Genomic DNA, 9,240 nt, shown 5'->3' on the forward strand with positions numbered 1-9,240 from the left:
TCTGGCTATTAATATCTTTAACAAATTAATCCATAGAATGAATAATATAAAATATTGAGTGTTGAATAACTATTTCGGAAATAATATAGATATACAAAACAATAAATAAAAAAATTGATTTTTTCCATAAATGTTTTAGTAGTCTTGGAACATTTTGGGGGAAAAATAATTTAGATATTATAACAAATTATTGGATTTAATAATAAAAAATAGGAATCTTTTGCCGCTTTGTGATTCTCATTGCGTAAAAATTATAATAAAGCTATCCTTCTATTATATTCTCGCCCGCAAACGGAACAATCAGTTTCATTTTCCTAATTTTTATTTAATATTTGGCAATCATCAAAGTTGGCTAAAGGAAGCACGGCGAATGTCGATAGTGTTGAAAAAATTGTTGTACTGATTATATCGACAGTAATTATTATATTTACTCGGCACTATAATTATTAATTAATATGCTTTTTGCCATAGCTATAATAAATAGGTTTTTCCTGAAAAAATATAATTATTCTGAATAGTTTCATTTTCAGAAATTTGAATGATATTTGGTTGATATGACGTTTATTAAATACATAAAACAAATTATGTAAATATCTATACATAATAAAGAAATTAAAAGTATGGTAATATTTATAGATAATACAAATCTCCTAACAAATCACACTCTACTTATGATTTTTTTACCTGTTGCATGAGTGATGAACTTTGGTAGTAATAATTCTAATAATTAAGCTACACAAATTTTCTATAAAAAAATGATTTTACCTATTTGCTTTGGGCGAAATTTAGATATTTAGCATTATAATTTATTTACTTGTTTTTAATTAAATCAAGGTACATATATTCTTTATTTATTATTTATTTTATAATAAATTATTATTATTTTTATTAATATATTAAAATTACTTGTTTTAATCTAATTAAAAAATGCATTAAATATATAAGACACTTAAATCTCGCTTCATCAAAATTAGTAATTAGTAATCTTGATCAATTAATCGTAATTGATTACAGTTAAGTCCAAAAAAGCCGTACAAGCACGTGATGGATATTACAAGCTTGTATCGCGTGGATCCTTATAGAGTGTCGTGCGTGCTATGTGTGAAGGAAAGTGTACATCGCGTTGCTTACTGGGTGAGCCAATGGCCCCAGCAATCGATTGGTTGATTGATTGGTTGATTCACTCACCCGGATTCACTGTCTTCAAGCTTGAGCTCCGTTTCACACACACATTCATGGAATTCAAAATTAAAAAAACAATGAAACACTCACCTGCCGAACAAACACAAATTAAATGACAATTTTATCTTAAATTGTAAATTCAAAAATGTTTGAGGCTTTAAATTCAATTTTAATACATTTTTTTTTCTATAACAATGATATGATATTATCTTTATTGTTAATAAAAGTTGAATTTTACAAATAGATGACTAAAAAATTACAAATAAGTTAAGGATGCAACCTTGAACCTTTAAGTTTTGAAATAAATTTTCAATTTAACTCAATAAATAAGTTTTTTAATTTTCATTTAATTTTTTTAAAAGAAGAATGCTTATAAAGTCACGAAAAACAAGTGATTAATGATAGTTAGAATTTTTATAATTTTTTAAAATAAATTACAAATACATCAATATAGATAATTAAAAACAAAAATCTTAATTGTAAATTTTCATGGAGCCAAAAATGTAGGAACTAATAACCAAGGATCTCGCGTAATTGATATGAAGAGATTTAATGAGGAGAGATGCACGTTTCTAGACTCTACTACGAATGTGGGGCCAAGGAAGTTTGGGTAGGATACATTGTTTCCAATTCTATTTATAAATTATATTTTAAAAAATTTATTTAAACTCATTTATAATTTATGATATGACTTTTTAAATAATATTTAAAAAATATTTTTAAAGTTATTTTTTATGAAAGGAAAAAAATAACATAACATTATTTTTCAGATTTGTTATGTAAGAATATATTTTAAATTACACACACTTTTATTTTTTATATGTTTTTATATTAATATTAATGAAATTAATAGAAATAATTTATCAAAAAAATCGGAGAAAGAAATGGAAGGAAGAAGGAGTGAGTGTGTCCCGGTGGGTGGTAAAAGGAAAGAGAAATTGAGGATCAAACAATGATAAGGATTTGGGCTCATGTGGTAGGCCTATTTTGTATGTCAACCCTTTTGCCATCTTCCAAACAGAACCTCCAGATGGGCCTATAATGGACCATGAAGCAAATAGAAGCAGTGATCTTCGGGGCGGACAAAGCATGGACGTTGAAAATAGTATTGCGGTGGGCCAAGATTCTTTTGCGAGTTCAGAACCTGTTAGACAAGATGGATTGAGCGAGGACCAGCGGCTGCATATGGGTTGTCCAGATCACGATGTGTCAATTTCAAATAATAATGCGACTAGCGTGATGAATGTAGACGTTTCTGAAGGAACAGTCGGGTCTCCTGGCTACAATGATGACAGGCGTGTAATAATGTTTCCTTATGAATTGTTTGATATGGAATCCTTGTGGTACAGGGGTGAAATCTTTTCCAAAGCTTTTATAGTTTGGATTTTTTGGCTGTTGTTGAAACTCAGGCTACTAATAAGAAAGCTTCTGATGCTATTAAAAAGCTTGGCTTTCCCCTCTTTGATCTGGTGGATGCGGAAGGGTATAGTGGTGGGATTTGGTGTTTATGGGATGATAAATTTGAATCTGTGGACGTCGTGATGTGCTATCGACAATTCATGCATTTAAAGTTGGAAAGCTTTAAGAATGAAAGGTGGTATGTTACTGTTGTTTATGCTAGTCTCAACGCAGCTAGTTCACGTGAGCTTTGGCGGGAGTTAAATGGTTTGTATAACCAAATTCGTCAAGAGGCATGGCTTATAGGTGGTGATTTTAATGCCACCTTGTTAGGGTGTGAGCGTTATTCACTTGGAAACGTGGGTGTTCTGGGGCTCGGCTCAATCGTCCTATTGCTAATGAACAATGGATGAATCTGTTTCCCAACACCAGTGTTGTTCATCTCCCAAACTTCAAATCTAACGATCACCCAATTTTACTGAAATAAGGAAAAAATGGTTACTGAGGGGACTTGATGGCGTTACTTGTGCAATTGCGAGACCGTAATATTGACTATATTGAAGACCTGCAGTGACAATTATGGAAAGAGTTGAAAGATGCTCTTATTCAAGACTCGCTGTTATGGGCTCAAAAGGCTAGATTGAAATGGCAAGTGTTTGGTGATCTTAATACATGTTCCTTTCACACTTATGCTAATAAAAAACGGAAGAATAACAAAGCGGAAGCTTTGAAAGGCGATGATAGGATTTGGTGTTATGACCGAGATGTGATTAAGAATATGATGGTGAATTACTTTTCCTCTTTATTTACGAAGGAGACTCATGATCGATCTTTCATTGCTAGTGAGGTCTCGTATCCTCCGATTGATGAATCAATGTTTCATTGGCGTACTACTAGATTTAATGAAGTGGAGATCAAAGAAGCTCTGTTTGATATGGGGCCTCTCAAAGTTCCAGGCTTTCATTGTTTTAATGCTTTCTTTTCCCAACATCAATGGGATAAGATTAGAAAATCGATTGTGGAAATTGTGCAGTATATTGTTGAGCATCCTGCAGCTATTCGGGATATTAATACACTTTGATAGTCCACATACCCAGGAAGAATTCACCAGAGTCTTTAAGAGACATTCGACCTATTAATCTATGTAATGTCATTTATAAAATTATCACTAAGGTATTTCCCAGAGGTTTCCTTGCTTAAATTATTTCACCAAACCAGTGTAGCTTTGTTCTTAGGCGGAATAGTTATGATAATATCTTTGTTGTTCAAGAGGTTGTGCACTCTATGAGGACAATGAAGGGAAAGAAGAGTTTTATCGCTATAAAAATTAATTTGGAAAAGGGTTATGATAGGGTGAGTTGGAAGTTTGTGGAAAAATGTTTGCAAGAATTGAAACTTCCTAAGAATATGATAGACCTTATTTGTTTATCAATTTCTACTTTTACTATGCAACTTCTCTAGAGTGGATCTAAAGTAGAGGCTCTCCAACCTTCTTAGGGGATTAGGCAATGAGACTTTATGTCTCCTTACCTATTTGTGATTTGTATGAAGAAATTGCCTGTGTTATTCAATTAGAAATTGATATACCTCACTAAGATTGGATCTTCTATTTTTCATTTGTTTTCTATTGATGATATTATCTTGTTTGCTAGGGCGAGTTTACAACAAGCGAAGCTTATTAAGTCATGCCTTGAGACTTTTTGTGAGGCATAGGCTTAATGTAAATTTCTTAAGGTTGTATTTCTCTAATACAATGTGAATCATATACCAGGTGCTCTAAGATAAGTTCGTGTTTGAGCTTCCTTCGCACTATAGATTTGGACAAATATTTTGGAGTTCCGTTGCTTCATAAGAGAGTTAACTAGGAGACTTTTCAAGAAATTGTTGACAAAGTAAAAACTAGACTTTGTAAATGGTAGCCTGGCTCTCTTTCATTTGCAGGACGGGCCACTTTAGTGTTATTGGTTAAGTAGCACATGTGATGTGCTTAATAAGTGCAACCATAATTTTTTGGGGTTTAGTTTTTATGCTCACTAAGAATAAATAACATGAGCTCATTCTCAGAATAAGATTTGGACAATTCAGATTTTAATTTGAATGGTCCAGATTTAATATATTATTATATATTATATCTATTAAAACAAAAATTTATTAAAATTATTTTATAATTATTATAATTATAAAATAGTTTTAATAAATTTTTGTTTTAATAAGTATAATATAATAATAATAACCAAATATGGATGGATCCAAGGATGAGCATTGGGATGAGTAAGGAAATCAATTCTGATTTTATGTGGGGCAACTCGCTTGAGAGAAGGAAAATTCACCTTGTCGCTTATTGGAACGAAGCGTGCAAACCCAAGAAGCAAGGTGGTCTTGGGCTACGGCATGCTAAGAATCAAAATTTATCTTTCCTAATGAAACCCAGATAGGGTTTATGCAAGCAACCTGTTGATTTGGGGTCAAAGTGGTGCAGAACAAATATCATTGTGGGAAGATCTGCTTCCAAAAATTGATGGGAAACAGTTGGGTTCCAATGCTTGGACCAGCATCAAAGCAACCTGGGAAAAAGTGGAGGAGGGATTGAAGAGAATTAACAATGGGACGACGATGCGTTGGCATGGAGAAAAGTCAGGTTTATTTTCAGTGAAGTCCGCCTATGGAATGTTGTCAGACAACCACTCACAATAATTGAGTCCAGGATGGGACAAGATTTGGAGGGTGAAACCACCTCAACGCTGTTGTGCCTTTCTGTGGTTGGCCAATCGTGATAGTTTGCTTACTAATTCTAAGAGGAAAAAATGCGTATTCAGCTTTGACGATGTATGCCCAATTCACAACAGGGGCGTGGAAGATGCTATGCATGTACTTCGGGATATAGTGCCCAGACGATGCATGGCCTCGACTCGTGACTGCTAATATGAACGAATGGATATTAATAAATATCTCACGAAATGAACACAACTCAAAGATTGAGTAGGGAGCCTTGTTCATCATTATTTGCTGGGGTTTATGGCAGCGTCGGAATACGTATGTGTTTGACAGCTTGAGAGCAAGCTGACCAGAATCGATGCGGAGGAAGCACATTTGCAACTGTCAAAACATACGAATGGGGTTGCTTTGCCAATAGGTTGGAAACCACTGCTACTGATTGCGGCGGACTGATACGCAACCTGAATGGGAAGGTTCTGCATGGTTTTATCTGCCACCTAGACAGGGGTGATATCTTGATGGCTGAGTTATGGGCATGCTTGGGTTATAGTCTCAAAATAGCGTGGGACACAAGCTTTAGAAGCATTATACTCGAATCTGACTCATCGGAAGCGATTGGGCTTATCCTTACGGAAACGAATGTCGAGCGCCATGATTATAATCTCATTAAGGAGATTCGACAGCTCATTGGAAGGGAGTGGGAGGTCCGTTTGCAGCATCTAATATGTGAAGGCAGTAGGTTAGCTGATTATTTACCGAAGTATAAGGCTTGCTACTGAAACTGGATTTCACTAGTTTATTCATCCCCCAGCTAAGCTTCTTCACGTTGCTGACCTTGAGTGACCTGGGATAGCTTGTATGGTACTGACTGATTAGGTAGTTTGTCTACCTCCTTGCTTATAAAAGAAAAAAAAAATCTTAATTGTAAAATAAAAATTATATTAAAATTTAAATATATTATTTACAATTGAAAATTTTAAATTTGCAATGGTTTGAATTCATATTTGTAATTTTTTTAAAAAATAATTTCATTGTTATTGATTTATTTTTTTAGATTTAAATATAATTTTTATTTTAAAAATATTTTTTACATCATATAAAGTTATACATGAGTATAAATGAACATGAAAACTTTAAGATGATAATCAAACTATCGATATAAATGAACATGAAAACTTTTGCCATATAAATCATGTCCGGTAATTAAAAAAAAAAAAAGGTTTGCCATATGTATTTTTTCTATTGAGAGAATCAAATTCAAAAACTTTTTTAAAAAATTATTTACAAACAAAGATTAATACGAAATTGTTTACTATTAAAATGGTAACAAACTAATTTTTTTTCCTCAAGTGGTGACTTGTTGTGATCCGTATCTATGAATAATTATATTAGAATGTCTTTAGTCAGATGCGATTTTCCTTTTTACAATTTTACAAATCGATTATACCACCTATAATATAATTAATTATATTTAAAATCAATCATATTAATTAATTTTTTATAATCAATTTTTTTTAACTAACATCCAAAGAGGTCCAATATCGTTTACGATAATCAAACCATCAATTTAAATGAACATGACAACTTTCAGGAAGCTATGATCTGTTTGCTTTTGCCATATACATCATGTCCGTTAAAAAAAAAAAAAAGGATTTGCCGTATGTATATTTTCTTTTTGTTTTAATATTTTAATAGTGATAAATCAGAAAATCATTTAACATGGACAAATGGTGCTTAGGTCATGCCATGTTTTACTTATCTACACTCACCTAATTTTCATAGCATGGAAAACATAACTCATTTCACCAAGGTAATGGATTTGAATTAAACTTTTAGATTTAAAAATTTACATTTAAAATTTATACATTTAAAATTCTTTGTTTGAATAGTGTAAACAATTTTAAAAGTAAAAAAAGACAAACTAAAATTTGAAGAAAAAAACAGAAGATTGAGATTAGTGAGTTTACCTCTATTCTTCATTCAGTGATGAAGGAGAACGAGAAATGGCGGGAGGAACGAAAATGATAGAGACACTAATAATGAAAACATGAAGAAAATGAAAAGATTAGAATAATTAAAATTATAAATAATTAAGATCTAGATGAAATTTGAAATTATATGTAAATTATAATAAAACATGAATCTAAATCAATAGGTTTATATGCATCCAAATACAAATTTTAACTTAAGTCCAAATTCAAATAATCAAGTATTCAACTTTAGTCTAAAATTATGTTAAAGAAGTTCCTAGGAACTTTTAAAATAATTATTTTGTTTTATGGTACTCTTCTATCATTTTTCTATTTAGATATGATTTATTTATATTTTTCTAACTATCAAAGTATTCTTTTTATAATCACCAATCATAAAAATTAAAGTATGTCACATGTATTTGTGTGGATTTTGAAAATGAGTCATAGTTCATGAGTCATGACTTATAAATAATACATTTTTTATATTTTTTATTGACGTAAAATTCAAAAAATAATTTACTAAAATTAATTAATAATATTGTTATGCCCGTGCAGCCGTGCTGACCATGCAAATATTATACTCATTAGTTTATGGCATAGTGATAGGGTGATTGGTGCTGTGACATTAAGGTTTTAATGCTCCTCCTAAGTTGTGGAAATTAAATCTATAAATATTTGGAACTTTAAAAATTAATTAATATCAATTAAGAGATAAGGGCCAAATTATAGATTAGACGAAAGTTGAGAATTAATAGTTTGATATCTTTCCCTCTATTATATTTAAGATTAAAATATACTCCTTTAATTCAAAATATAAGTAGTTTTTTGAGAAAAAATATGCATGCTCCTAGTTCTAATCACCAAAGCATTCTATGGCGAGTGAAAGATATATTGTATAAATATTTAGGTTAATAAATAGATGGAGTAAAATGAATTTTTTTATATGTTCTAAATTACTTATATTTTGAACCAAAATTAATTGAAAAAAATATTTATATTTTAATTAGAGGTACAAAAGTTTTCTCAGTTTTAATTCATGGGCAAATAACCCTCGACTTTTAAAACTTAAAAAAAACCTTTTTAAAATTTCAAGTTTGTATAGATAATTCCTACTATCAATTATTATTTTATTCCACTAATAAAATATAATATATTTTTGATCAAAAACCTCTTCAAACTTTTGTGTTTGTAGATAACGTCCCTCATGTGATCGAGCCATGTATGAATAACTTTTTAAACTTTAAGCTCTGAGGTATAAAAATATTTAATTTTTTTACAAGCTTTTAATATCTTTAAATCAATAATAATATATGAGTATTTATTAACTTTATAAAAAAATGTTAACATTTTCCTAACCATTAAAATATCACAATGTAGACCCTTTAGTTTTAAAGATAAAATTTAACAGATTGAAAAAGGTTGAACTTTTTTATAAAGTTAATGAATATTCAAACACTATTATTGACTTAAATAGTGGGCATTTTTATACTTCAACACTAAAGTTTACGTGATATGCAAATAAATTTCCTATTTTGTTATACTATATTTTTAGTGAAATTATAAACAAATTAATGGTAGCGGTTATTTGTATAAAAGCAAAAGCTAAAGGTCAAATATGTTATTTGCACACAACCTAAACTTGTAAAGTGTTGTGTGTAATTAGCTTTATATTCAAAAGGGTTTAAATTGTTGGCTTTAACTCATACATTAGTCCTTGTATATCAAAACAAGTCCAAATGACCATATCGTCGGTTAAAATATTCATATAGTGTTAGTTGACATACATATTTGTATATTAAATTAATATTATTAATTGAGCAACTTCCTGATTTGTGAGTTCGGATCATTTGTTATTCTCCCCTCTTTAGACCTTCCAACATTAACTATGTGGTTTTGGGTTTGTTTTACTTTGTGGACATTTTGGGCCATTCTTTCTTTTTCTTGATCCAAGTTTTCGGGCCTTCCTTTCCTT

This window comes from Prosopis cineraria, unplaced genomic scaffold, assembly GCF_029017545.1.
Source record: "Prosopis cineraria cultivar Desert tree isolate PC_DT_omini unplaced genomic scaffold, ASM2901754v1 PC10, whole genome shotgun sequence".
In the NCBI taxonomy this organism is placed as follows: domain Eukaryota; kingdom Viridiplantae; phylum Streptophyta; class Magnoliopsida; order Fabales; family Fabaceae; genus Prosopis; species Prosopis cineraria.